We start from the raw sequence: 15122 nt of genomic DNA, 5'->3' as shown, positions 1-15122 counted from the left end.
GTGGCGGGTTGCGCAACAGGAAAAATGTCGTGCGCTGGCCATCTGAATATCTTCCACTCGCTCAATTTACCTTCCATGTGCATCCCAATTGAATTAGGTGCTAATTTGCCCCCCCCCCCCCCGCTCGGTTTTTCAGTCCTCATCAAGATGGCGTTCCCCAGTGCATGTCTGCAACACGCCGCCATGTTTTTAGTACCGCCCCCGAACACCAGGGGTTTGTCCGGCGCTTCGATCGAATATCGCGTCCCATGCAAGGTATAGGAAGTTTCACTCCCCTGACGGAACAGTTAGCGTCGCTACAACCTCTCAAATTAAGGCTTATTAGCAATCCTATCAGGCAGCAGCGCATACGTCCTCTGGTGCCACTACGTTGCCGTCCCGGAAGCTTGCGCACCAAGAGGCAGCACCACAAAGGTTACCATGACAGCTTCGCCGCTGTATCGAAAGCTGGCGCCTATCAACACCAAGTCTAGGTGGTGTTGCGCCTATACCGCCAGTCACGAGGCTTTTAACGGCGACTAATGTCCCACTATAGTTGCGAACCAAGCATTGGGCTCACAAGCGTGTACCGTTCCGTTTGACATGATGTCCGAACTGAGGAAAAATTATGCGTAAGGCCAGTTTCTTCGCACGCATTTACTCGCCCCGCGGCTGTGCCACGGAACTCACCACTTCGACGATCCTCCGTGGGCGCGGCGAGGGCCATGATTGGGTGCTCCTAACGCATACCGGGCCACGAGATTGTCGTCACATTGCGAAGACTATACGGCACACGCAGACACACACGCGTGTGCGCAGCAAGAATGGTGCTCGCTGCAAAGAAAGGCGCAAGGAATATCCCCATTATCAACATCATTTGAGCGTTGCCGGAGCGCACAATACTCACCGACGGGAGAAGTCCGGGCACGACGCAGTACCCGCTCATAATGGCGGCGAAATAGCAAAGCTCCTGCGTTTTATCGCCAACCGCATGGCGTCCCGTGTTTGAACAAATGCTCGCTGCAAACTTGCGGCCAGCGGTTCCACTCTTCGACCACCGAATCAACGCAGCGACCGCCGAATCAACGGTGCGACGGGAAATGCCAGTCGCGGGTTTGCTCGCCGCCGGGCCATGACTGGGCAGAAATGCTGACGTTGCATCAGCAGCGTTCGCTGCGTCCGCACGCTTTGAGGCTTCGAAATCGCGGAGCCACCGTTGACCTATCTCACTCGGTGGCACGATTTTTTGCGCGCGTATGGACGTTATTAGCTGGAAGCGAAATACTCTTTTGTTTCAATAGTTTCGAATCGAACAGGATATTTTGATATCGCCAATACAAAAACTGAGATTTGCAGTGGCAGGAGTGAGCTTCAGCAACTGGTACGAGAAAAAAAATAGGCAGAGCTAAGAGCCTCGTAAAACTTTTTTCATGGCACAAAGCAACCACAGCAGCGAGCAAAATGAGAAAATAAAATCAACGAACCTTATGGTTTTGGGGTATACGTTCTACACTCACTACGAAAATTGAGTATTACTGGAGGTGTAAAACTCCTATTATTCTTACAGTTACTATTACAACGTATTTTGTGATAGCCTTCCTAATAAAGGTTGTTCCTACGGTTCCTACTAAATTTGTGCTGCTGAGTGCAAAACACCGGTTCGATCCCGGCCGTCAAAACGCCCGTGTGTAGCGATTTCAGCGTACGCTAAAGATACCCAGGAGCCGAAATCTCTAAAACGACGGGGCGTCGCTTTGAAACGACGGGGTAGCGCCATGCAAATGCATGTGTTCTGGGGTTGGGGCCGTCGCTTTGAGGAAGCTGTGCACTCAGTGTGAGCTGCAGAAAAGCACTGTGGCAAGGGCGCGAAGCGACAAGTGAAGCGATGGGGGGCAATGGGCGTCGCTTCGCGCCCTTGCCACAGTGCTTTTCTGCGGCTCATGCTGAGTGCACAGCTTCCTCAAAGCGACGGCCCCAACCCCAGAACACATGCACACTCTTAGCAAAAAAGCTCGTAAAGGGGTAGTAACGGCTGTATTTACTAACTCCTTACGGAGTTTACTAACCCCCGGAACGGTAGGTAGTTCCTGCCACTAAGTGTGGAACAGACCATGCACTTAGTAACTGCTGCTGGTTTGATACTAACATTCACTGAAGTAACAAATTCTATGAATTATTGAACATAATAATTACAGCTCTTTTTCCACACCAAATCCGATTAAAAAGTTTTTGCAAATCCACATGCTGTCTTGTATATGCTCACATTAAAATACATAATTCTAAAATTATCGCTACAATATTTGATTTTCATGACAAGAACACTGACTCTCTCAGGGGACTTTCCGCTGCTAGCTATAAAAGCAAGAAGATCAGATGTATTTCTAAGGTAACTAAGTAATACTCGCTCTCCTCGCGCGTCCCGCTGGTTGTCTTGCTCAATTCAGTTGTTGATTGTCCACGTGTGATATGTGCGTGATGAATGTGTCTGTCGCGCTTCGCACTCAGCAGATCGACATTGTTACGCGTAGCTTTTTACTAGATCATGCATGACCAGTTAGTAAAAACAACTAAGTACCTAGCAGTGGCGTAGCCAGGGTGGGGGAAGAGAAGGGAAGGGGGGGGGGGGCGTGCTGAGCACGCCCCCCCCCCCCCCTTCCCCAAAATTTTTCCGGCCGTCGCCGTGCTGCCTGTATGCCTGGTACGCCGCCTGTGAACAAAGCTGCATACTCTTCGAAAGTGCCACTAATGGCACTGTCCACGAAATGCTACGAAAATGCCACGAAAGTGCATGTCTGCCCTTCGCATGGGTGTTTACACAAAACCACGGCCGGGCTCGACTCTTTTTTCCGCGCTGCGGAAAGGGAGTCGGGTCCGGCCGTGACAAAACGAATCGCCTGAGGGGTGCGAACCGCTGAGGGATAATTTCGGAGGGGTGCAGCCCCAAAAGCTACGGCGCCTTCGGGTAAGCTCAGCGCAAGGGACGCCAAAGGCATGCGTTGGATCCCTTTGTGCGAGGCATGCGGCAAGACAGGGAATAAATGGCCGGCTGAGTCGTTCTCAGCAAAGGAGATTGACTCGGCCGGGGAAGCAAGGAGTGGTCCGCATTAACTCGCGGCGGAAAAAAAGAGGGAACGCCGGCCATTGATGGTTGAAGACTGGTACAATGCAGGCCCGAAAGGGAAAAGATGATCTTTGTATGTCAAGCAGAACGACGTGCAAGCGGCGGTGGCTGACCACGGCCGCTCCATCTCATAGAAAGGGGGAGATCAAGCGGCCGTGGGCACACATTCAATACTCCTGCAAGGTAACTTAAGAATGCGATGGGTGAAACGTTCAGTTTAGCTGGATGAATGCCGTGCGCGGGCAGAGGGCCTTTGCGAATGAGACACACACCAAGGTACGCCCCTCTTCCTCGTGTCAGCCCTTCATTCTTCCTTTTTCACGTTTCTGTCGAGCCCGGGAGAGTTTTGGTGGAGTGGGCTCAGATTGCGCGCACTGAGTGTTGTCCCCTTCCGACGGCGATGTTGCGACCGTCAATTTCACCCCCGCGATTGGGCAGCAGCGGGTCGACATAAAGGGCGCGCTGCGGCTCCCGGAGCCAGTCCCAGACTTTGCGGTCACCAGCCCTGCCACAGGCAGACGGCGTCGCGACAGTAACAACGATCAGATGGCCATATTCGACCTCTATCACAACTAAAGCCCCTCCGTTGCGTCCACGACCGCTTTTCCCTGGACGGCGGCTGCCCAAAGCAGTATATATTCAGGGGCCGGAGTCACAACGGCGATATCAAATTGTAAGTCATTTTATTCCAGTGACTAATCCTTACATGATCACTGATGTCTTTTGACGATGGAGGTTGCATTGTACGTTAAGTTGTGCGGTGCAGATCAATTATGCATTCCTTGATATCTAAATATTCACTTCCTAATATTTACACGATACCACAGTACCTTGTGTCTGAGAGCTAAAAAATGTCTATCTCGTTTATTTCGAATGCAGTATTAGCGTTTTAATTGGTTGTTGAAAGCGCCCACGGTGGAGCAGATAGGTGACTTTTAATGAGGGAAAACGTAAATTCAACTCCTATAAACGCCCAAATATTTTATTATGCACGACGTTGGAGATGATTACTCAGAGTGTATCGGGACAGCGTTAGTATCAGTACATGAAGAGTGAAAAATATATTTGTTCTGGCTGCAGTTTTAATAGTTTGCTTTTACTGGGACGAAACTCCATGTAAGGTAGCCGCTGTCGCATGGTGTGCCCTTTATCGGGACTTTTGTTACCGCGTTTCAAATCGATGCGTGCATCCACTGCTTCACCCAATTTTAAAACCATAGCAGCGTGCACAGCGCAAGTGAAGGACATTCGTACTGGTGGCGAAGAAACGAACGTGCCTTTCTGGTAGAATTTTCCTTTAACTCTTTCTGGCCTTCTTTAAAGTTCTGTGGGCACCGGAGTTTCGTTCTTTCAATGCTCAATCGGTCGCGCATGACAACAGAATTTCCTAATTAAATGAACGGGCCACATAAAACAGGCCCTCTCAAGAGCACCAGCACACCTCCGCCCGCCTCCTCCCCTCTACGCCCCCCCCCCCCCCCCCCCCACACACACACACACAACACATACGGGTGCGCGCTGATGTGATGCTTCCTGGATCCACAACTGCTGCGTATACATTCTAAAATGTTGAATGAAGGAGGACATTTTGAGCAATCGTCAGCATTTCTTAAGTAACCGAAAAAAATTACACCATCTTCCCGTGGGGAACCCTGATGAGGATGCGAAGCATCGGGGCGGTTCCGTGTGGTTCCATTGTGTTGCCGTTATGTTGAGTGATCTGGTTTTTACTAGCGCCAGAGGGAATTCCGCGTCCGGGTCCACACCGGTGTCAAAGGCACGCAAGTGCTGTTGTGTTACGGTGAGTAGGCGGTGGTTCTCGAGGCGCCGAAACTCATCCATCATGTTCTTGTCGATGTTGTCTCTGTGGTAGAATCGGTAGTCTCCGTCAGCTTTGGTGAGGTAAAGGTTGTTGACATTGGTGCACCGGCTAAGAGCAATGTTGATGATGATGATGATGATGTCCTCAAATTTTTTGGCACGTACCCACAAGGGGGGATTGGCCAGGGCTAAACCGGTTAAAAACGTGGGGACTTCAAAATACTTCCGGAAAGAGGCTGTAAAAGGAAACTTAGTTGTGAATGAAACCCGAATTACCCATTAATCAGCACCGCTTAGCAATTCAAACGACCTGAGGCAGAAAGAAAATTTTGAATGCAATTATATATATATCCCTTCTTGCAAACCCCAGCTTTGATGCGCCAATAGATAATATAAGTGTTATCGATAAAGCCAACCCCAACCGCTCAATCGGCTCCTTCAAAAACAGTTGTCTAGCTGTTGAGAAACGGCGACAGTCGAGGAAAAAATGTTCGATTGTTTCGGGGACCTGGCACCGCACACATAGTTCTGTAGGTGAAAGTTCTGATCTGAACAGATAGAAATTAAGCCTTGGAACCCTGCAGCGCAGCTCGGTGAAGGTCACCTCGCATTGCCGAGAGCCACAAAAATGAACATTCCACCCGTACTTTAAATGTTGGAACTCTTCAAATGATAAGAGTGAATCGGAACGGGTGGCGTCTAAATGCCAATATCGTCTTAGTCTCGCAGATGCAAATAGAGCCAGATTAGGAATTCCGAATTGAATGGGAGCTGTGACGGCGAGATTAGCTAATTGATCCGCTTGCTCGTTGCCCCTGATGTCCGTATGGCCAGGGACCCAAGACAAGCGTTTCCCTTCACGTGCCTGGGAACAAAAAATAATAGTGTGCGGTACAATGGAGAGTCCGAAGAGGAAGTTAACGCCGATATAACTGCCATCGAATCAGATAATATGATGATTTTTGATACATGCTGCGGTACGTTGCATAGAGCGAGAGCTATTGCTAAAAATTCGGCCATAAAAATGGGTGTGTAGTCCGGGATTCGCAGCGAATAACTCCAGTCTAAAGATTGTGAAAAAATACCAATTCTAGCTTTCTCGCCATTTTGAGATGCATCAGTATAAATCACAGACGAAGCAGGATACTTGGATAAATATTCATTTAAAAAAGCGGCTAATAGCGAGCGTGGTAGAAGTTTTGCAGCGGAAGGGAAGGGGTTTTGAAAGTAAAACTCAGTTTCTCGCTCGATTTGGATACCGGAATAACCTCATATAACCTAACAGAAATACAATCCAGGCATGATTGAACGAATAGAACTTGGGGGGAGATACGTTTAGGCCACGGAGATGTAAAAAATATACTCGGCTCACAAATAAATACAGGCTTGGCAGCCCCATAGGGGGTTTCGTACATGCGGAGGTAAGTTTGCACCGTCAGCAAGAGAAAACGGACCCTAAGTTCAGGAACGCGTGCCTCTAAGTACAGAACTCGGTTCGAAACGAACCGGGGAAGGCCAAGACAAAAATCGAAGCAATGTTGTTGTTGTTGTTGTTGTTGCGCCTTTAGGTATGGCACATACCCAATCAGGGGATCGGCCAATCAACAGAGGATGGTTAAAATGAATGGAATTCTTATCTAATCACGAGACGTTTAGGAAAGATAATTTAGACTGGTTGGAAAATTTTTTGAGAAAAAAGGGAAAAAAAATCCTGAAAAATCAAAGCGAGGGTGACCAATCGCAATCATGAAGAGAATCGTTTTGAATTTTCAATGTAGCGCAGGAGGGCAGAGCATACATCCCGGCGGCAGAACAATGTACACGCCCTCCTCTTCGCAGCTTTGTCTTTTCGTTCTTCTTCTTCGGCGGTTCCCCTACGGGAAGATGACGACGGTGGTTGAACGCGAACTTATCTCGTGATGGATTCTTTGGTTGGCCAATCCCTAGGGGCATCCTGCCACAATCAGCATCAGAGGCGCTGCGGACGGGGCTGGTTGAGCTGCAAGGCGCGTGGCGCTTCCCGCCACAGCTTTCCCACGGGAAATTCGGCATCCCGCTCTAAAGTTTTCAGTTCGTCGTTTCCGTTGACGTTCAGCTTCGCGTGCCTTCGTTGTATCAGTAGCTTCTTGACGTAGTTTGAATGAGTCAAGGACATAAGGCGCGTTCGTAGCACTTGCTCCTGTCCCGGATTTGTAGCGTAGTGGGAAGAGCACCACGTACCTCCCGTTGCGGCCAGAGAGTCGTGGGATCGAAACCGGGCGCCGCTAACTATTTCTCTTTTTTATAGTGTAGTATCACGGAGCTGGGGGTGTAAGGAGGAGAGTTGCGCATGCGCAGTGAGCGTGTGGACGGCGCCGCCATCAACGACGGAGGACCGGGCGAGCCTAAGAAATGCTCCGCATTTAATAACCGATGAATTATCATGGTAAACAACTTTGCAATTTTTAGCCAATCTGTAGCCTGAAACCATGCTTTAGTTTGAACATCACGGTCGCTGTCAACTAAGGAAATAGTTTAACTGTGTCATTACTGTCCGCTTCATGCTAAAGCATGGTAGTCTTTGGTCTTTCTGTATGCGGGGCCATGCCAATACGCATGTTTTCTTGGTGCACTCCGGGAAACAAAATGCTGATTGTTTCGGGCATCGCACCATGCCCGAGGGTCATGCTGGCTCTGCACAGCTGCCCAATCCTCCGTTTTCTGGTGGACCAAGGAGATTTCAAACATAATTTCCATTTCCCGCGTCTGCAACGAAAACTACAAAATTTCTGTGCGCCCTATACATTCCAGAGCCGCCCATGCTCATGAACTGCAAATACTTTTTTATCGTTTAGCTTTAAAACCGGCAGTGTGTACTCGGCTAAAAAATGGCAGCGCACGCGTCAGCTAAAAAAGTATGTCCTTTCATTAAAGCTTGTAACCAAAATGGTAGGACCGCATTATAACTCTTTCCTCAGATCTGGTCCTTTCCCGAAACTCATCACCCTTTTCTGTATCATATAGACTCTTACCTGAGAATGAGGCTACCAGAGCGAATCCCACGTCGACTTGAGACGCTCTACCATCGGTTGCGCCTCAACGCAGTTCTTAAGAACTCCTACCGGCATCACCTCGGTCAAACCACAAACCCTTATTGTGATAACTGTCGTTTGCCAGTGTCCGGCGTACAACCAGGAAAAGAACCACCTCCTCGCCAAGAAGAGCGAGTGCCTCATTGAAAGCTCTTCTTGGACCATGGTCATCTCCATAATCCCAGCGAAAAGCGTTAGATGCACTGTTTGATGATTTACACAACATCGGCATCGCAGAGACAATGTAGAACTATACATTATCATCCTGTGAGACCACCTGGACTTTTACGTGATCCACGGAACACTCCATGTTACCTTATTTTTTACCTCTTCCTTTTTCCCCTCCTTCGCCCAGTTTCCCTTAGGTCCTTTATTCCCCTCACCCCATCCCCGCAGAGCAGCATGTTGGCGAAAACATGCCTGCAGACCTCTCTGCTTTATTCTAATAAACAGCGCTCTCTCTCTCTTTCTCTCTCTCTCTGCTCTGATATGCCTCGACGACATAGCAGACTAAACGCCCGAGATACAAATTATTTAGTGCTGACCGGCGCGACGGAACACCTGACAGCGAGTGTTACCGATACTGCGGCGCTCCCTGCTGCATTTCAAAGTTCCCGGGCCAAACCTGGCCTTCTAGCTAGGGTGAAATTCGTAAATACAACCTGTTTATGCGTCGGAACTGAAGGAAGAAAAATTATTAGAGCAAGGAAGGGGGAAATTGGTTGTCAGCCTACTGTTGGGAAGGGTGAAGTGGGTAACTACGTCAAGGAAGCTCGCAACTAGGACAGGATATTAAACAAAAGGCAAAGGCTGCTGCACCCCGGGGATCCTTTCCCCCGGGGTGCTCCAGCCTCGCCCGATCGGGGCTGGCTGGAGCGCCCCACGGAAGTGACGTCACCTGTTTTTGTTATTATTTTTTGGATTTGGTCGTCGTTGTTGATCGCCGAAACTAGTACAAAGTACCATGCCGGCCGTGCAAAGCGGCCGTGCCGGCACTCATGTTTAGGTCGGCTGTGCTTTTCATTGTTTACGATGAAAAGCACGCGCTTTTTGTACGAGCCGTAAGCGCAGGCTGATAACTCTCCTCCTTGGTACATCGGCTGTCCTTCGGTACGTGTTGTATTATCTACGGTGCACCTGCGGGCAAGGCAAAACCACTCCGAGTGGAGGATTCAGAGGATTGTGTTGCAGGTTTAAATTCGCCGGCTTTTGTAACCGCACTTCTTTCTTTCTTTTTATTTTGGAAGGTGTGTGCGCACCCCATCACGCCATCAGGTTTGATCTGCTGTGGCTCAATAGGGAAGAATGGGTCTGTGTCCTCAAACGTGGGCACTGGCTGAAGACTCTGCCGGCAAAGGTCTAAATAGTGTTGCATGAAGGCTGCTTGCGCTCCCATTTAGATCATAGAATCTGTGGCTTTTGTGGGGAGAAGAATAGGCCGAAGGAATACCTTTGAAGGTCCTCATTTGACAAGAGTTCTCTTAAGTCTAGATTACTGGTGCCCAGTGCACTTGATCTTCCACTCTGGTGCACTGTAGTACGCGCCGCTGAACACCAGCGTTTTTGTCCGTATAGTTTTGGCGCAGCAGCCTGAAATGTTTTGAAACCTCACCATATTTTCTGTGCATAAAAAGACCAGCAGGTGCCTTATTTTGGGGAGTGAAATCAGCACAGCTGGGACAAAAGAGGCCTGAATTATATTAGATGTGACAAAAAGATGTTTGGAGTAAACGCGTGTTAATATGCCTCTTTTCGTCGTGCCTACAACTCTGTATATTTGGTCATGTTGTACCAACTTTTCCGAGCTTCCAAAGTTACAAGGTACACTGCAGTGCTACGTACTGATCACAATTAAAGTGTCAAAAAATTTGGCTTCTGGAACAAGCCCAACTTTGCCACCCTTGTTAGTGATGGCCTGGAAAGAATCACGCCGAAGCAGGAAGCACCGACCAATCCAGGAGATACACTGTACTTCATTTCACCAACTTCACACACCGTTGTAAAAATTGTGTTGGTAACTAATAAACAGCGAGAGCACAGCGCTGTACCACACGCTGGTAAGGGCAGCAAATGTAGCGCCAATATAGTCTCCCACATAAACTGTGCCCACAGCTCCTGTCAACACCAAATTGATAAAAGCGTTGTTGCACATAATTTGTATACAAACGCCATGTAAGTAGTGCGCATGTTGCTTCTGGTCATAGCAGCAGCTGTCCAACAGCCTTCCACTGCAAAGAACCGGCCAACCATGTGACGTTTGTTGTCCAAAAAGAAAGAAGCATACAGGCCTTCGTTTTCTGACAAGCAGACTGGATGCTCATCACGCTGAAGTTCCCCAGCAGTCAGAGCTGTGTGTGCGCATCCGTTCACGCGTATACGTGCTTCCACGTGCACCTGCAGCTGGCAGCACGTGGCAGCAAGGTTCCATTCTGCCAAGGTGCCGGTATAGCGCCGTAGTGAGAGGATTTGGCTGCTGCTCTGGCGAAATGAGTTCAAGTACACCAGTCCATACAGCGGTGGCCCCGCCGAGGCCACGTATATGTACTGTCAGTTTTCGCGTTTGATGTTACACCTTCGTCTTTAAAACTGGCGAAACTTGCACCAAGTGACGCAAGGCGAGCTGGAGGATTTCTTTTTAGATCCTCCTGAAGCACTGAATGACACACCACCACGTATTGCGAAATTTGTTTATTTACGTGTTCCGTCGTCGCTTCTCACTGTGGCAGTAGTAGTCATCGTCATATAAGGTCCCTAAAATTATCGTCATATCCATCTTCCGCATGCATGACTGGCTGACCCGGATTGCTTTGTCCGCATGCGTCGGCACGCGGTAGAACCGGCTTCGCGAGCTGGGCGTCTGCGAGGTGTCTTGTGCTCATCCTTGTGGCGCAGACGTACGTGACTGTTTTCCTGGTATTTTTCCGAGCACCACGGGCAAGCCAGGTTGATGCCGCACGCTCATCGCAAAACGCGTGCACACGTGCGGGGTAAACGGCGGGAGTAACTATGACATGATGTTTTCTTGATTGATTGATTGTAGGGTTTAACGCGCCGACGCAACGCAGGCGATGAGGCGCGCCGTAGTGGAGGGCTCCGGATTAATTTTGACCACCTGGGGATCTTTAACGTGCGCCGAAATCTCGTACACACGGGCGTTTTTGCTTTTCGCCTCCATCAGAAAAGCGGCCGCCGCGGCCGGGAATCGAACCCGCGACCTCGTGCTCAGCAGCGCAACGCCTTAGCCACGACATGATGTTTTCTGATGACGCCGCACACTTTACGGCCAGCAACGTATGGCGGCTGGTCGTAATTACTATTAATTTTATAATGGGCACAATAGCAGTACTGCCGTAAAAAAGAACTGCAGCTAAATTATAAATCCTAATTGTTGTATGCTAGTGACATGTTGCAAGAAAATCAGAAATGTAATAGTTATATCCCTTCGCTCACCAGCCGTACAAGTTGTACCTGCCCCATGAACATTCAAATGCTGATTAGTCTCAGGGCCAACACATGAGCCATACATGCTCAACTGTTCCCAAAAGGACTAAGCAGACACACAACCTCCAAGAAAACACATCCGGCATTGGGAAGAAACATTCAAAATTGGCTCACTTTATTTGACCAACAACCAGTACATTTTGCTTTTATAGCCCACAAAAGACCATCGCCAGCACTGCATTATGGCTGAAGAACTTTTCTGCAGTTGGCTTTGGCAACAAGCAAATGCACCATTATGAACTGGAAACACATATGACAAGCCACAGCTTTTACCAGCCCATTGGTTGCACTGGGTGTCAAGAGATAAAAAGGAAGAACCAGCAAAAATGCTTTAATGTATTTAATGTATGCACAATGATCAAACATTAATTCAGAGTGTAGAAAAACATCCCTTCCAGCATGTTCGGCTGATCAACCCATTTGTGACAGCCTTATCGAAGTGAAGGCAAGAACGAGTCCGTGGCAGGATTTCGATGTGGGCTTTAAGAACTGTAGGCTGTCTGCAGTCATAATTACTATTGTGTGCCAAACACCCTAGTACACTGAGTGCAGTGAACTTCAGCAATGAAAGTAGTCACAAGAAATTTTTACCGTATGGTGACCGTTGCGAATCCTAGTAAACCGTTACAAGCACCTGGCATGCTGGCAAGAGAGAGGTAGAGATAGTAAAAGATTTTTGAAAGGAGAAGAGGCCAGCCTGAGAAACTGAACTTGGGCCTGCTACTTAAATGCCACTGGGGCAAGGAAGGTACTGAATACTGAGGGTATGAGAAATGACAGTGAAATCAACCAATGAACTTTGTACACTTAAAGCATGTATGGGGCGCAGAAACAGACTAATCACTGCATAATTCGCATAACTTATTTACCGACCATAAAAAAAAAGTTCCCCAGTTTGTGAAATTTCACCACATAGACCCAAGAGTCCTGACAGGACAAGCAGCGATTTGACAGCTCGATCTTCTTCTTCGTGTCAGCCCACGTGCCAAAAATCTTTCGTTCAGACAGAGGGTAAGCATTCAAGCGTAGTAAGGCTGCTTCAAGGTCTTTTCACCCACTAGTATACCTTGGTCAAAAACTATGCAAATGATCAATTGTCCCTGTACAGCCTTACACAGAAGGCAGTCTGGGCTGTCCTCGCGTCCGATTATGTGCAGATACTTTCAGGTCAATGCTACTTTAAGCCGCAGCCTGTGTAACAAGGTTTCATTGACTTCTGTGAAGTTGAGGGGCATGAGCGAGCCAGAACCTTTGCTCGGAATCAGTCCTGGGGAGCTGTTCCTGTCAATTCTGTGGGTCAGACCAATGCAAGCAGCAGCTTGTGCACGGGCTCTGTAGAGTATTGCATTGCTATCTTGTCTTATGATGTGTGTAGCCAAAACAGTGTATATCCTTTAGCTGGCACAAGGCAGCATTTCCTTCACAGAAAATTAGTTCTATAATTGTAATTACACTAGCTAGTTTCTAATAATTTTTTCAAACAAAGAGCACGACTACAAAGTGTAACAAAGGGAAGGGACAGCAACGACTTCCAGCTAGTGCCTTGTCTGAAACGTACGACCCATATAAATACCATGCGCTTTATAACATCAACATAGCAAAAACAGAACGATGCCATGCTGCAACTTTTCTGCTACGACCCCCATGAGCACTGCCAGCTTTCATGTCCGCAACCTCGTTAAACTCGGTTTCCCCTTGAGAACATGATTTTAGTGCTAAAGATGACAGACACACTTTACTGGTGCTTGCATCTATCAATAAAACACCAGCAAACGTCCGTTAATTTGAAATGATACGGGGTAAACTTGGAAGCTGGCACAACTAGGTGGGATGGGAGTGGCAACAAAAATCTGTGCACAATACAGCCCTGTTGTGGCATTTTTCAGCACGGCGACAGTTGTCATACCGCCCTTGTTAACCTATATTCGAATCTCCTGATACTATGGAGAGACTTGTTGCATTGGTGGCACACTGGAATTACCACTGTGTTGAACCATGGAGCCTGCCAGTTGCCATTCGAGTATGCGAGTCTGCCGATGGAAACTTTTTCTGGCGACTGTTGCACTGCCCTGCAGTGCTTCATGAATTATTTCCTGCTGGCACAGCCATTCCATTCCACGCAGACAAACAAAATGCGCACAGGCCGCATGCAACAGGCATGTGTTTGTGTTGTTGTGTGGGAAGCAGGTTTGCCAACGGGTACCAGTCGGCTGCGGAGTAGCACCCAATGTATGCTTAGATGCAGATATACCTAGCGGGTCCACCTTGGTTCATTCCACAGAGGCAAAAGCAACGCTTTCTCATGTTTCTCTGATGGTGCTTTTCAATGGCCTCAACTTTGCATTGCATTAAACAACGAGACAGAGAAATATTTTATGGATTTGCGAGCAGAAGGATGTTAGGGCTTCCACCCCGTGAGAGCCGTTCTTAGTCCAAATGCACTGAAACCCACAAGCGCCGTCAAAGTCGCCCACCCCGGACTTTCACTACTGCCTTCACCATCGCTACAGTTACATCTAAATTTTTTTAATTATTAGTAACGATTAATTATTAACAGTGACTCTACATGGCTAGTCAGTGAGTGGAAGTGGTTTGGTTTGTTGGGTAAAAATCAGAACAGACTGCTTTCACTATATGTTGTGAAGTGGGCGTGACAGTGACCCTGGCTCGTCAGTGAGCAGAAGTGGTTTTGCCGGTTGGGTAAAAATCAAGCATGACTGCGTTGAGGGACAGACGAAGAGTGTGGAGCACGTCAGACATACTTTTAGCCTGTGCGATCAGTGTACGTGCTTTGTGCCATTGAGAAATTTAGCAGGTATATCCCGTGTATTGTTTTTTACAAGTTTGTCCGACATAAGCGTTAAATCATTCATTCCTTTTAAAAGCAACACGAAGCCAGCAGGTGAGAAAGAAAAAGGTATGCTAGTAATACTAAAGGAAATTCAGGCTATTAGCAATGGTTCAGAACGACATGCAAACAATCTTTGCTAGCATGCACAGTAGCTGACGAAATACTGCAGGGTAACAGTAGCACATGCACACGTGATTACAAAGAGGGTTATGGCATGTACAGGTAAGTGTGTAAATTTGATTTAGTGCTAATATGCTGCGTGCACACGTAAATAAAAATACCCTGCAAAAAAGATGAACAAGGCAACTGAGGTTAGAGCAAATAGAAACAACAACTACGCAGGGTCACCTAGATGGTATGCTTAGAATGTAGATATAACAGTTCAACACAGCACGTAGCATCTGTTATTGCTGAAGCCACTGACGCATCACCTAGCCTGTCATAAATGGGCACGATCACGTACGTTTGGCGACATCGTAAATTTTGGAGCACACGAACACAATATACACGGAAAATGCCACAGTAACCCACGACAGATATCCGGCGCATTTTTTGGCCACGCTTGTAACGACAGGGATCACGGCAAGTTGAAGCGAACGAACGAAAACTCGCTGTCACTGCGACGCACCATTGCTAGCTGATGGGGCTCTAGATTATTCACGTATACACTCCTGCAGCGACACGAATCTGGACACTTGCAAGTCGAGTACGGAGCAGTATCAAAGTATTTGCCTCGCGTTGTGATACCGACACAACACCGTGTATAACAATGACTGTG

The sequence above is a fragment of the Haemaphysalis longicornis genome, unplaced genomic scaffold (genome assembly GCF_048455015.1).
Source record: "Haemaphysalis longicornis isolate Haplotype H1 unplaced genomic scaffold, Haemaphysalis longicornis Haplotype H1 scaffold_7, whole genome shotgun sequence".
NCBI lineage: Eukaryota > Metazoa > Arthropoda > Arachnida > Ixodida > Ixodidae > Haemaphysalis > Haemaphysalis longicornis.
This window is presented reverse-complemented; position numbering follows the sequence as displayed.